Raw genomic sequence first — 15517 nt, forward strand, 5'->3', positions numbered from 1 at the left:
GTCTTTTCAAGGGTCTAAAAAATACGAAACGTCGCTCTATGATTCGAAGTTAAAATCCTCAAATTTGGTATAATAATGACTTTTTTTACGTTTTTCATGTAGTTTGATATTACGTAAATATATTCATTTTTGCCAATATTTCGATACTATTTCATGTAGTATCACGATATGTGCTTTGGCCTCCAAATCTCAGATTTTCGTATAAAATTGCATTTTAAGCAAGTTTTTTTGCATTTTGTTTCGTACTAAAAATCATCGAATTCAGCAATATTTTGACGTTTATCATCCCCTTTTCCTTTATGTGATATAAACAAAATATCATCGAATTAGGCAATATTTTGCTGTTTTTCCACGTTTTTTGAACTTTCAGTTTATTGCTAATAATTCATTAAATATATGATAAAAATGATGCAAACGCATAATTGACTAGAAATTAACCTTAAACACTTCATTTTCAATCAACTATTTGTTTCTCGTTAAAACACTGAGTAAGATCTTGGAAAGGGGAGAAGTTCTGTTTTTATTGCATATATTGACGTTTCAGCTGGATTAGAGCGGTTTTTCCGTGTACATCTTCCATCGGTAATATAACGGAAAATCAGGAACATTTTAGTTAATTCTAATGAAAACACATTGATTTTTATCATTTGTATTTGAAACAACATTGTCATATGTCTTTTCTTGGATCTAAATAATACGAAACCTCGCTCTATGATTTAAAGTTAAAATCCTCAAATATGGTAATATAGTGACTTTTTTTACGTTATTCATGTAGTTTGATTTCACGTATATATAATCGTTTTTTACCAATATTTCTATACTACTTCATGTTTTCTCACGATATGTGATTTGGCCTTCAAATCTCAGAATTTTCAAATTTTGCATTTTAAGCAAGTTTTCTTGCATTTCCTTTTGTTCTAAAAATCATCGAATTTAGCAATATTTTGACCTTTATCATCCCTTTTTCCTTTATGTGATTTAAACAAAATATCATCGAATTAGGCAATATTTTGCCGTTTTTCCACGTTTTTGTGAATTTTCACTTTATTGTTATTAATTCATTAAATATACGATAAAAATTATGCAAACGCATAATTGATCAGAAAATTACCTTAAATACTTCATTTTCAATCATCTATTTGTTTCTCGTTAAAATACTGAGTAAGATATTGAAAAGGGGAGAAGTTCTGTTTTTATTGCATAAATCGACGTTTCAGCCGGATTAGAGCCGTTTTACGTGTACATCTTCCATCGGTAATATAAACGGAAAATCAGGAACATTTTAGTTAATTCTAATGAAAACACATTGATTTCGTTTATTTGCTTCCAATACAAATTTGCCGTTTTTCCACGATTTTGTGAATTTTCAGTTTATTGTTATTAATTCATTAAATATACGATAAAAATTATGCAAACACATAATTGATCAGAAAACAATCTTAAATACTTCATTTTCAATCATCTATTTGTTTCTCGTTAAAATACTGAGTAAGATATTGAAAAGGGGAGAAGTTCTGTTTTTATTGCATATATCGACGTTTCAGCCGGATTAGAGCCGTTTTACGTGTACATCTTCCATCGGTAATATAAACGGAAAATCTGGAACATTTTAGTTAATTCTAATGAAAACACATTTATTTTATCATTTGTATTGGAAGCAACATCTTTATACGTCTTTTCTAGGGTCTAAAAAATACGAAACGTCGCTTTATGATTCGAAGTTAAAATCCTCAAATTTGGTATAATAATGGCTTTTTCACGTTTTTCATGTAGTTTGATATTACGTATATATATTCATTTTTACCAATATTTCGATACTATTTCATGTAGTATCACGATATGTGCTTTGGCCTTCATATCTCAGGTTTTCGCATAAAATTGCATTTTAAGCAAGTTTTCTTGCATTTTGTTTCGTACTAAAAATCATCGAATTCAGCAATATTTTGACGTTTATCATCCCCTTTTCCTTTATGTGATATAAACAAAATATCATCGAATTAGGCAATATTTTGCTGTTTTTTTACGTTTTTGTGAAATTTCAGTTTATTGCTCTTAATTCATTAAATATACGATAAAAATTATGCAAACACATAATTGATTAGAAAATAACCTTAAATACTTCATTTTCAAACATCTATTTGTTTCTCGTTAAAATACTGAGTAAGAAAATGAAAAGGGGAGAAGTTCTGTTTTTATTGCATATATCGATGTTTCAGCCGGATTAGAGCCGTTTTACGTGTACATCTTCCATCGGTAATATAAACGGAAAATCAGGAACATTTTAGTTGAATCTAATGAAAACGCATTGATTTTTATCATTTGTATTTGAAACAACATTGTCATATTTCTTTTCTTGGATCTAAATAATACGAAACCTCGCTCTATGATTTGAAGTTAAAATCCTCAAATATGGTAATATAGTGACTTTTTTCACGTTATTCATGTAGTTTGATTTTACGTATATATATTCGTTTTCCAATATTTCTATACTACTTCATGTTTTCTCACGATATGTGATTTGGCCTTCAAATCTCAGAATTTTCAAATTTTGCATTTTTAAGCAAGTTTTCTTGCATTTTCTTTTGTACTAAAAATCATCGAATTTAGCAATATTTTGACCTTTATCATCCCTTTTTCCTTTATGTGATTTAAACAAAATATCATCGAATTAGGCACTATTTTGCCGTTTTTCCACGTTTTTGTGAATTTTCAGTTTATTGTTATTAATTCATTAAATATACGATAAAAATTAAGCAAACACATAATTGATGAGAAAAAAACCCTTAAATACTTCATTTTCAATCATCTATTTGTTCTCGTTAAAATACTGAGTAAGATATTGAAAAGGGGAGAAGTTCTGTTTTTATTGCATATATCGAAGTTTCAGCCGGATTAGAGCCGTTTTACGTGTACATCTTCCATCGGTAATATAAACGGAAAATCAGGAACATTTTAGTTAATTCTAATGAAAACACATTGATTTTTATCATTTGTATTGGAAGCAACATCTTTATACGTCTTTTCTAGGGTCTAAAAAATACGCAACGTCGCTCTATGATTCGAAGATAAAATCCTCAAATTTGGTATAATAATGACTTTTTTCACGTTTTTCATGTAGTTTGATTTTACGTATATATATTCATTTTTACCCATATTTCGATACTATTTCATGTAGTATCACGATATGTGCTTTGGCCTTCAAATCTCAGATTTTCGCATAAAATTGCATTTTAAGCAAGTTTTCTTGCATTTTGTTTCGTACTAAAAATCATCGAATTCAGCAATATTTTGACGTTTATCATCCCCTTTTCCTTTATGTGATATAAACAAAATATCATCGAATTAGGCAATATTTTGCTGTTTTTCCACGTTTTTGTGAACTTTCAGTTTATTGCTCTTAATTCATTAAAAATACGATAAAAATTATGCAAACACATAATTGATTAGAAATTAACCTTAAAAACTTAATTTTCAATCAACTATTTGTTTCTCGTTAAAATACTGAGTAAGATATTGGAAAGGGGAGAAGTTCTGTTTTTATTGCATATATCGACGTTTCAGCCGGATTAGAGCCGTTTTACGTGTACATCTTCCATCGGTAATATAAACGGAAAATCAGGAACATTTTAGTTAAATCTAATGAAAACACATTGATTTTTATCATTTGTATTTGAAACAACATTGTCATATGTCTTTTCTTGGATCTAAATAATACGAAACCTCGCTCTATGATTTAAAGTTAAAATCCTCAAATATGGTAATATAGTGACTTTTTTTACGTTATTCATGTAGTTTGATTTCACGTATATATAATCGTTTTTACCAATATTTCTATACTACTTCATGTTTTCTCACGATATGTGATTTGGCCTTCAAATCTCAGAATTTTCAAATTTTGCATTTTAAGCAAGTTTTCTTGCATTTCCTTTTGTTCTAAAAATCATCGAATTTAGCAATATTTTGACCTTTATCATCCCTTTTTCCTTTATGTGATTTAAACAAAATATCATCGAATTAGGCAATATTTTGCCGTTTTTCCACGTTTTTGTGAATTTTCACTTTATTGTTATTAATTCATTAAATATACGATAAAAATTATGCAAACGCATAATTGATCAGAAAATTACCTTAAATACTTCATTTTCAATCATCTATTTGTTTCTCGTTAAAATACTGAGTAAGATATTGAAAAGGGGAGAAGTTCTGTTTTTATTGCATAAATCGACGTTTCAGCCGGATTAGAGCCGTTTTACGTGTACATCTTCCATCGGTAATATAAACGGAAAATCAGGAACATTTTAGTTAATTCTAATGAAAACACATTGATTTCGTTTATTTGCTTCCAATACAAATTTGCCGTTTTTCCACGATTTTGTGAATTTTCAGTTTATTGTTATTAATTCATTAAATATACGATAAAAATTATGCAAACACATAATTGATCAGAAAACAATCTTAAATACTTCATTTTCAATCATCTATTTGTTTCTCGTTAAAATACTGAGTAAGATATTGAAAAGGGGAGAAGTTCTGTTTTTATTGCATATATCGACGTTTCAGCCGGATTAGAGCCGTTTTACGTGTACATCTTCCATCGGTAATATAAACGGAAAATCTGGAACATTTTAGTTAATTCTAATGAAAACACATTTATTTTTATCATTTGTATTGGAAGCAACATCTTTATACGTCTTTTCTAGGGTCTAAAAAATACGAAACGTCGCTTTATGATTCGAAGTTAAAATCCTCAAATTTGGTATAATAATGACTTTTTCACGTTTTTCATGTAGTTTGATATTACGTATATATATTCATTTTTACCAATATTTCGATACTATTTCATGTAGTATCACGATATGTGCTTTGGCCTTCATATCTCAGGTTTTCGCATAAAATTGCATTTTAAGCAAGTTTTCTTGCATTTTGTTTCGTACTAAAAATCATCGAATTCAGCAATATTTTGACGTTTATCATCCCCTTTTCCTTTATGTGATATAAACAAAATATCATCGAATTAGGCAATATTTTGCTGTTTTTTTACGTTTTTGTGAAATTTCAGTTTATTGCTCTTAATTCATTAAATATACGATAAAAATTATGCAAACACATAATTGATTAGAAAATAACCTTAAATACTTCATTTTCAAACATCTATTTGTTTCTCGTTAAAATACTGAGTAAGAAAATGAAAAGGGGAGAAGTTCTGTTTTTATTGCATATATCGACGTTTCAGCCGGATTAGAGCCGTTTTACGTGTACATCTTCCATCGGTAATATAAACGGAAAATCAGGAACATTTTAGTTAAATCTAATGAAAACACATTGATTTTTATCATTTGTATTTGAAACAACATTGTCATATGTCTTTTCTTGGATCTAAATAATACGAAACCTCGCTCTATGATTTGAAGTTAAAATCCTTAAATATGGTAATATAGTGACTTTTTTCACGTTATTCATGCAGTTTGATTTACGTATATATATTCGTTTTTCCAATATTTCTATACTACTTCATGTTTTCTCACGATATGTGATTTGGCCTTCAAATCTCAGAATTTTCAAATTTTGCATTTTTAAGCAAGTTTTCTTGCATTTTCTTTTGTACTAAAAATCATCGAATTTAGCAATATTTTGACCTTTATCATCCCTTTTTCCTTTATGTGATATAAACAAAATATCATCGAATTAGGCAATATTTTGCCGTTTTTCCACGTTTTTGTGAATTTTCAGTATATTGTTATTAATTCATTAAATATACGATAAAAATTAAGCAAACACATAATTGATGAGAAAAAACCCTTAAATACTTCATTTTCAATCATCTATTTGTTTCTCGTTAAAATACTGAGTAAGATATTGAAAAGGGGAGAAGTTCTGTTTTTATTGCATATATCGACGTTTCAGCCGGATTAGAGCCGTTTTACGTGTACATCTTCCATCTGTAATATAAACGGAAAATCAGGAACCTTTTAGTTAATTCTAATGAAAACACATTGATTTTTATCATTTGTATTGGAAGCAACATCTTTAAACGTCTTTTCTAGGGTCTAAAAAATACGCAACGTCGCTCTATGATTCGAAGATAAAATCCTCAAATTTGGTATAATAATGACTTTTTTCACGTTTTTCATGTAGTTTGATTTTACGTATATATATTCATTTTTACCCATATTTCGATACTATTTCATGTAGTATCACGATATGTGCTTTGGCCTTCAAATCTCAGATTTTCGCATAAAATTGCATTTTAAGCAAGTTTTCTTGCATTTTGTTTCGTACTAAAAATCATCGAATTCAGCAATATTTTGACGTTTATCATCCCCTTTTCCTTTATGTGATATAAACAAAATATCATCGAATTAGGCAATATTTTGCTGTTTTTCCACGTTTTTGTGAACTTTCAGTTTATTGCTCTTAATTCATTAAAAATACGATAAAAATTATGCAAACACATAATTGATTAGAAATTAACCTTAAAAACTTAATTTTCAATCAACTATTTGTTTCTCGTTAAAATACTGAGTAAGATATTGGAAAGGGGAGAAGTTCTGTTTTTATTGCATATATCGACGTTTCAGCCGGATTAGAGCCGTTTTACGTGTACATCTTCCATCGGTAATATAAACGGAAAATCAGGAACATTTTAGTTAAATCTAATGAAAACACATTGATTTTTATCATTTGTATTTGAAACAACATTGTCATATGTCTTTTCTTGGATCTAAATAATACGAAACCTCGCTCTATGATTTGAAGTTAAAATCCTTAAATATGGTAATATAGTGACTTTTTTCACGTTATTCATGCAGTTTGATTTTACGTATATATATTCGTTTTTCCAATATTTCTATACTACTTCATGTTTTCTCACGATATGTGATTTGGCCTTCAAATCTCAGAATTTTCAAATTTTGCATTTTTAAGCAAGTTTTCTTGCATTTTCTTTTGTACTAAAAATCATCGAATTTAGCAATATTTTGACCTTTATCATCCCTTTTTCCTTTATGTGATATAAACAAAATATCATCGAATTAGGCAATATTTTGCCGTTTTTCCACGTTTTTGTGAATTTTCAGTATATTGTTATTAATTCATTAAATATACGATAAAAATTAAGCAAACACATAATTGATGAGAAAAAACCCTTAAATACTTCATTTTCAATCATCTATTTGTTTCTCGTTAAAATACTGAGTAAGATATTGAAAAGGGGAGAAGTTCTGTTTTTATTGCATATATCGACGTTTCAGCCGGATTAGAGCCGTTTTACGTGTACATCTTCCATCTGTAATATAAACGGAAAATCAGGAACCTTTTAGTTAATTCTAATGAAAACACATTGATTTTTATCATTTGTATTGGAAGCAACATCTTTATACGTCTTTTCTAGGGTCTAAAAAATACGCAACGTCGCTCTATGATTCGAAGATAAAATCCTCAAATTTGGTATAATAATGACTTTTTTCACGTTTTTCATGTAGTTTGATTTTACGTATATATATTCATTTTTACCCATATTTCGATACTATTTCATGTAGTATCACGATATGTGCTTTGGCCTTCAAATCTCAGATTTTCGCATAAAATTGCATTTTAAGCAAGTTTTCTTGCATTTTGTTTCGTACTAAAAATCATCGAATTCAGCAATATTTTGACGTTTATCATCCCCTTTTCCTTTATGTGATATAAACAAAATATCATCGAATTAGGCAATATTTTGCTGTTTTTCCACGTTTTTGTGAACTTTCAGTTTATAGCTCTTAATTCATTAAAAATACGATAAAAATTATGCAAACACATAATTGATTAGAAATTAACCTTAAAAACTTAATTTTCAATCAACTATTTGTTTCTCGTTAAAATACTGAGTAAGATATTGGAAAGGGGAGAAGTTCTGTTTTTATTGCATATATCGACGTTTCAGCCGGATTAGAGCCGTTTTACGTGTACATCTTCCATCGGTAATATAAACGGAAAATCAGGAACATTTTAGTTAAATCTAATGAAAACACATTGATTTTTATCATTTGTATTTGAAACAACATTGTCATATGTCTTTTCTTGGATCTAAATAATACGAAACCTCGCTCTATGATTTGAAGTTAAAATCCTTAAATATGGTAATATAGTGACTTTTTTCACGTTATTCATGCAGTTTGATTTTACGTATATATATTCGTTTTTCCAATATTTCTATACTACTTCATGTTTTCTCACGATATGTGATTTGGCCTTCAAATCTCAGAATTTTCAAATTTTGCATTTTTAAGCAAGTTTTCTTGCATTTTCTTTTGTACTAAAAATCATCGAATTTAGCAATATTTTGACCTTTATCATCCCTTTTTCCTTTATGTGATATAAACAAAATATCATCGAATTAGGCAATATTTTGCCGTTTTTCCACGTTTTTGTGAATTTTCAGTATATTGTTATTAATTCATTAAATATACGATAAAAATTAAGCAAACACATAATTGATGAGAAAAAACCCTTAAATACTTCATTTTCAATCATCTATTTGTTTCTCGTTAAAATACTGAGTAAGATATTGAAAAGGGGAGAAGTTCTGTTTTTATTGCATATATCGACGTTTCAGCCGGATTAGAGCCGTTTTACGTGTACATCTTCCATCTGTAATATAAACGGAAAATCAGGAACCTTTTAGTTAATTCTAATGAAAACACATTGATTTTTATCATTTGTATTGGAAGCAACATCTTTATACGTCTTTTCTAGGGTCTAAAAAATACGCAACGTCGCTCTATGATTCGAAGATAAAATCCTCAAATTTGGTATAATAATGACTTTTTTCACGTTTTTCATGTAGTTTGATTTTACGTATATATATTCATTTTTACCCATATTTCGATACTATTTCATGTAATATCACGATATGTGCTTTGGCCTTCAAATCTCAGATTTTCGCATAAAATTGCATTTTAAGCAAGTTTTCTTGCATTTTGTTTCGTACAAAAAATGATCGAATTCAGCAATATTTTGACGTTTATCATCCCCTTTTCCTTTATGTGATATAAACAAAATATCATCGAATTAGGCAATATTTTGCTGTTTTTCCACGTTTTTGTGAACTTTCAGTTTATTGCTCTTAATTCATTAAAAATACGATAAAAATTATGCAAACACATAATTGATTAGAAATTAACCTTAAAAACTTAATTTTCAATCAACTATTTGTTTCTCGTTAAAATACTGAGTAAGATATTGGAAAGGGGAGAAGTTCTGTTTTTATTGCATATATCGACGTTTCAGCCGAATTAGAGCGGTTTTACGTGTGCATCTTCCATCGGTAATATAAACGGAAAATCAGCAACATTTTAGTTAATTCTAATGAAAACACATTGATTTTTATCATTTGTATTGGAAACAACATTGTCATATGTCTTTTCTTGGATCTAAATAATACGAAACCTCGCTCTATGATTTGAAGTTAAAATCCTCAAATATGGTAATATAGTGACTTTTTTCACGTTATTCATGTAGTTTGATTTTCCGTATATATATTCGTTTTTACCAATATTTCGATACTACTTCAAGTTTTCTCACGATATGTAATTTGGCCTTCAAATCTCAGAATTTTCAAATTTTGCATTTTTAAGCAAGTTTTCTTGCATTTTGTTTCGTACTAAAAACCATCGAATTAAGCAATATTTTGACGTTTATCATCCCCTTTTCCTTTATGTGATATAAACAAAATATCATCGAATTAGGCAATATTTGGCTGTTTTTCCACGTTTTTGTGAACTTTCAGTTTATTGCTCTTAATTCATTAAAAATACGATAAAAATTATGCAAACACATAATTGATTAGAAATTAACCTTAAAAACTTAATTTTCAATCAACTATTTGTTTCTCGTTAAAATACTGAGTAAGATATTGGAAAGGGGAGAAGTTCTGTTTTTATTGCATATATCGACGTTTCAGCCGGATTAGAGCCGTTTTACGTGTACATCTTCCATCGGTAATATAAACGGAAAATCAGGAACATTTTAGTTAAATCTAATGAAAACACATTGATTTTTATCATTTGTATTTGAAACAACATTGTCATATGTCTTTTCTTGGATCTAAATAATACGAAACCTCGCTCTATGATTTGAAGTTAAAATCCTTAAATATGGTAATATAGTGACTTTTTTCACGTTATTCATGCAGTTTGATTTTACGTATATATATTCGTTTTTTCCAATATTTCTATACTACTTCATGTTTTCTCACGATATGTGATTTGGCCTTCAAATCTCAGAATTTTCAAATTTTGCATTTTTAAGCAAGTTTTCTTGCATTTTCTTTTGTACTAAAAATCATCGAATTTAGCAATATTTTGACCTTTATCATCCCTTTTTCCTTTATGTGATTTAAACAAAATATCATCGAATTAGGCAATATTTTGCCGTTTTTCCACGTTTTTGTGAATTTTCAGTATATTGTTATTAATTCATTAAATATACGATAAAAATTAAGCAAACACATAATTGATGAGAAAAAACCCTTAAATACTTCATTTTCAATCATCTATTTGTTTCTCGTTAAAATACTGAGTAAGATATTGAAAAGGGGAGAAGTTCTGTTTTTATTGCATATATGGACGTTTCAGCCGGATTAAAGCCGTTTTACGTGTACATCTTCCATCGGTAATATAAACGGAAAATCAGGAACATTTTAGTTAATTCTAATGAAAACACATTGATTTTTATCATTTGTATTGGAAGCAACATCTTTATACGTCTTTTCTAGGGTCTAAAAAATACGCAACGTCGCTCTATGATTCGAAGATAAAATCCTCAAATTTGGTATAATAATGACTTTTTTCACGTTTTTCATGTAGTTTGATTTTACGTATATATATTCATTTTTACCCATATTTCGATACTATTTCATGTAATATCACGATATGTGCTTTGGCCTTCAAATCTCAGATTTTCGCATAAAATTGCATTTTAAGCAAGTTTTCTTGCATTTTGTTTCGTACTAAAAATGATCGAATTCAGCAATATTTTGACGTTTATCATCCCCTTTTCCTTTATGTGATATAAACAAAATATCATCGAATTAGGCAATATTTTGCTGTTTTTCCACGTTTTTGTGAACTTTCAGTTTATTGCTCTTAATTCATTAAAAATACGATAAAAATTATGCAAACACATAATTGATTAGAAATTAACCTTAAAAACTTAATTTTCAATCAACTATTTGTTTCTCGTTAAAATACTGAGTAAGATATTGGAAAGGGGAGAAGTTCTGTTTTTATTGCATATATCGACGTTTCAGCCGAATTAGAGCGGTTTTACGTGTACATCTTCCATCGGTAATATAAACGGAAAATCAGCAACATTTTAGTTAATTCTAATGAAAACACATTGATTTTTATCATTTGTATTGGAAACAACATTGTCATATGTCTTTTCTTGGATCTAAATAATACGAAACCTCGCTCTATGATTTGAAGTTAAAATCCTCAAATATGGTAATATAGTGACTTTTTTCACGTTATTCATGTAGTTTGATTTTCCGTATATATATTCGTTTTTACCAATATTTCGATACTACTTCAAGTTTTCTCACGATATGTAATTTGGCCTTCAAATCTCAGAATTTTCAAATTTTGCATTTTTAAGCAAGTTTTCTTGCATTTTGTTTCGTACTAAAAACCATCGAATTAAGCAATATTTTGACGTTTATCATCCCCCTTTTCCTTTATGTGATATAAACAAAATATCATCGAATTAGGCAATATTTTGCTGTTTTTCCACGTTTTTGTGAACTTTCAGTTTATTGCTCTTAATTCATTAAAAATACGATAAAAATTATGCAAACACATAATTGATTAGAAATTAACCTTAAAAACTTAATTTTCAATCAACTATTTGTTTCTCGTTAAAATACTGAGTAAGATATTGGAAAGGGGAGAAGTTCTGTTTTTATTGCATATATCGACGTTTCAGCCGGATTAGAGCCGTTTTACGTGTACATCTTCCATCGGTAATATAAACGGAAAATCAGGAACATTTTAGTTAAATCTAATGAAAACACATTGATTTTTATCATTTGTATTTGAAACAACATTGTCATATGTCTTTTCTTGGATCTAAATAATACGAAACCTCGCTCTATGATTTGAAGTTAAAATCCTTAAATATGGTAATATAGTGACTTTTTTCACGTTATTCATGCAGTTTGATTTTACGTATATATATTCGTTTTTCCAATATTTCTATACTACTTCATGTTTTCTCACGATATGTGATTTGGCCTTCAAATCTCAGAATTTTCAAATTTTGCATTTTTAAGCAAGTTTTCTTGCATTTTCTTTTGTACTAAAAATCATCGAATTTAGCAATATTTTGACCTTTATCATCCCTTTTTCCTTTATGTGATTTAAACAAAATATCATCGAATTAGGCAATATTTTGCCGTTTTTCCACGTTTTTGTGAATTTTCAGTATATTGTTATTAATTCATTAAATATACGATAAAAATTAAGCAAACACATAATTGATGAGAAAAAACCCTTAAATACTTCATTTTCAATCATCTATTTGTTTCTCGTTAAAATACTGAGTAAGATATTGAAAAGGGGAGAAGTTCTGTTTTTATTGCATATATCGACGTTTCAGCCGGATTAAAGCCGTTTTACGTGTACATCTTCCATCGGTAATATAAACGGAAAATCATGAACATTTTAGTTAATTCTAATGAAAACACATTGATTTTTATCATTTGTATTGGAAGCAACATCTTTATACGTCTTTTCTAGGGTCTAAAAAATACGCAACGTCGCTCTATGATTCGAAGATAAAATCCTCAAATTTGGTATAATAATGACTTTTTTCACGTTTTTCATGTAGTTTGATTTTACGTATATATATTCATTTTTACCCATATTTCGATACTATTTCATGTAGTATCACGATATGTGCTTTGGCCTTCAAATCTCAGATTTTCGCATAAAATTGCATTTTAAGCAAGTTTTCTTGCATTTTGTTTCGTACTAAAAATCATTGAATTTAGCAATATTTTGACGTTTATCATCCCCTTTTCCTTTATGTGATATAAACAAAATATCATCGAATTAGGCAATATTTTGCTGTTTTTCCACGTTTTTGTGAACTTTCAGTTTATTGTTATTAATTCATTAAAAATACGATAAAAATTATGCAAACACATAATTGATTAGAAATTAACCTTAAAAACTTAATTTTCAATCAACTATTTGTTTCTCGTTAAAATACTGAGTAAGATATTGGAAAGGGGAGAAGTTCTGTTTTTATTGCATATATCGACGTTTCAGCCGGATTAGAGCGGTTTTACGTGTACATCTTCCATCGGTAATATAAACGGAAAATCAGGAACATTTTAGTTAATTCTAATGAAAACACATTGATTTTTTATCATTTGTATTAGAAACAACATTGTCATATGTCTTTTCTTGGATCTAAATAATACGAAACCTCGCTCTATGATTTGAAGTTAAAATCCTCAAATATGGTAATATAGTGACTTTTTTCACGTTATTCATGTAGTTTGATTTTCCGTATATATATTCGTTTTTACCAATATTTCGATACTACTTCAAGTTTTCTCACGATATGTAATTTGGCCTTCAAATCTCAGAATTTTCAAATTTTGCATTTTTAAGCAAGTTTTCTTGCATTTTGTTTCGTACTAAAAACCATCGAATTAAGCAATATTTTGACGTTTATCATCCCCTTTTCCTTTATGTGATATAAACAAAATATCATCGAATTAGGCAATATTTTGCTGTTTTTCCACGTTTTTGTGAACTTTCAGTTTATTGCTCTTAATTCATTAAAAATACGATAAAAATTATGCAAACACATAATTGATTAGAAATTAACCTTAAAAACTTAATTTTCAATCAACTATTTGTTTCTCGTTAAAATACTGAGTAAGATATTGGAAAGGGGAGAAGTTCTGTTTTTATTGCATATATCGACGTTTCAGCCGAATTAGAGCGGTTTTACGTGTACATCTTCCATCGGTAATATAAACGGAAAATCAGCAACATTTTAGTTAATTCTAATGAAAACACATTGATTTTTATCATTTGTATTGGAAACAACATTGTCATATGTCTTTTCTTGGATCTAAATAATACGAAACCTCGCTCTATGATTTGAAGTTAAAATCCTCAAATATGGTAATATAGTGACTTTTTTCACGTTATTCATGTAGTTTGATTTTCCGTATATATATTCGTTTTTACCAATATTTCGATACTACTTCAAGTTTTCTCACGATATGTAATTTGGCCTTCAAATCTCAGAATTTTCAAATTTTGCATTTTTAAGCAAGTTTTCTTGCATTTTGTTTCGTACTAAAAACCATCGAATTAAGCAATATTTTGACGTTTATCATCCCCCTTTTCCTTTATGTGATATAAACAAAATATCATCGAATTAGGCAATATTTTGCTGTTTTTCCACGTTTTTGTGAACTTTCAGTTTATTGCTCTTAATTCATTAAAAATACGATAAAAATTATGCAAACACATAATTGATTAGAAATTAACCTTAAAAACTTAATTTTCAATCAACTATTTGTTTCTCGTTAAAATACTGAGTAAGATATTGGAAAGGGGAGAAGTTCTGTTTTTATTGCATATATCGACGTTTCAGCCGGATTAGAGCCGTTTTACGTGTACATCTTCCATCGGTAATATAAACGGAAAATCAGGAACATTTTAGTTAAATCTAATGAAAACACATTGATTTTTATCATTTGTATTTGAAACAACATTGTCATATGTCTTTTCTTGGATCTAAATAATACGAAACCTCGCTCTATGATTTGAAGTTAAAATCCTTAAATATGGTAATATAGTGACTTTTTTCACGTTATTCATGCAGTTTGATTTTACGTATATATATTCGTTTTTCCAATATTTCTATACTACTTCATGTTTTCTCACGATATGTGATTTGGCCTTCAAATCTCAGAATTTTCAAATTTTGCATTTTTAAGCAAGTTTTCTTGCATTTTCTTTTGTACTAAAAATCATCGAATTTAGCAATATTTTGACCTTTATCATCCCTTTTTCCTTTATGTGATTTAAACAAAATATCATCGAATTAGGCAATATTTTGCCGTTTTTCCACGTTTTTGTGAATTTTCAGTATATTGTTATTAATTCATTAAATATACGATAAAAATTAAGCAAACACATAATTGATGAGAAAAAACCCTTAAATACTTCATTTTCAATCATCTATTTGTTTCTCGTTAAAATACTGAGTAAGATATTGAAAAGGGGAGAAGTTCTGTTTTTATTGCATATATGGACGTTTCAGCCGGATTAAAGCCGTTTTACGTGTACATCTTCCATCGGTAATATAAACGGAAAATCATGAACATTTTAGTTAATTCTAATGAAAACACATTGATTTTTATCATTTGTATTGGAAGCAACATCTTTATACGTCTTTTCTAGGGTCTAAAAAATACGCAACGTCGCTCTATGATTCGAAGATAAAATCC

Source organism: Procambarus clarkii, chromosome 2 (genome assembly GCF_040958095.1).
Source record: "Procambarus clarkii isolate CNS0578487 chromosome 2, FALCON_Pclarkii_2.0, whole genome shotgun sequence".
Lineage (NCBI taxonomy): Eukaryota > Metazoa > Arthropoda > Malacostraca > Decapoda > Cambaridae > Procambarus > Procambarus clarkii.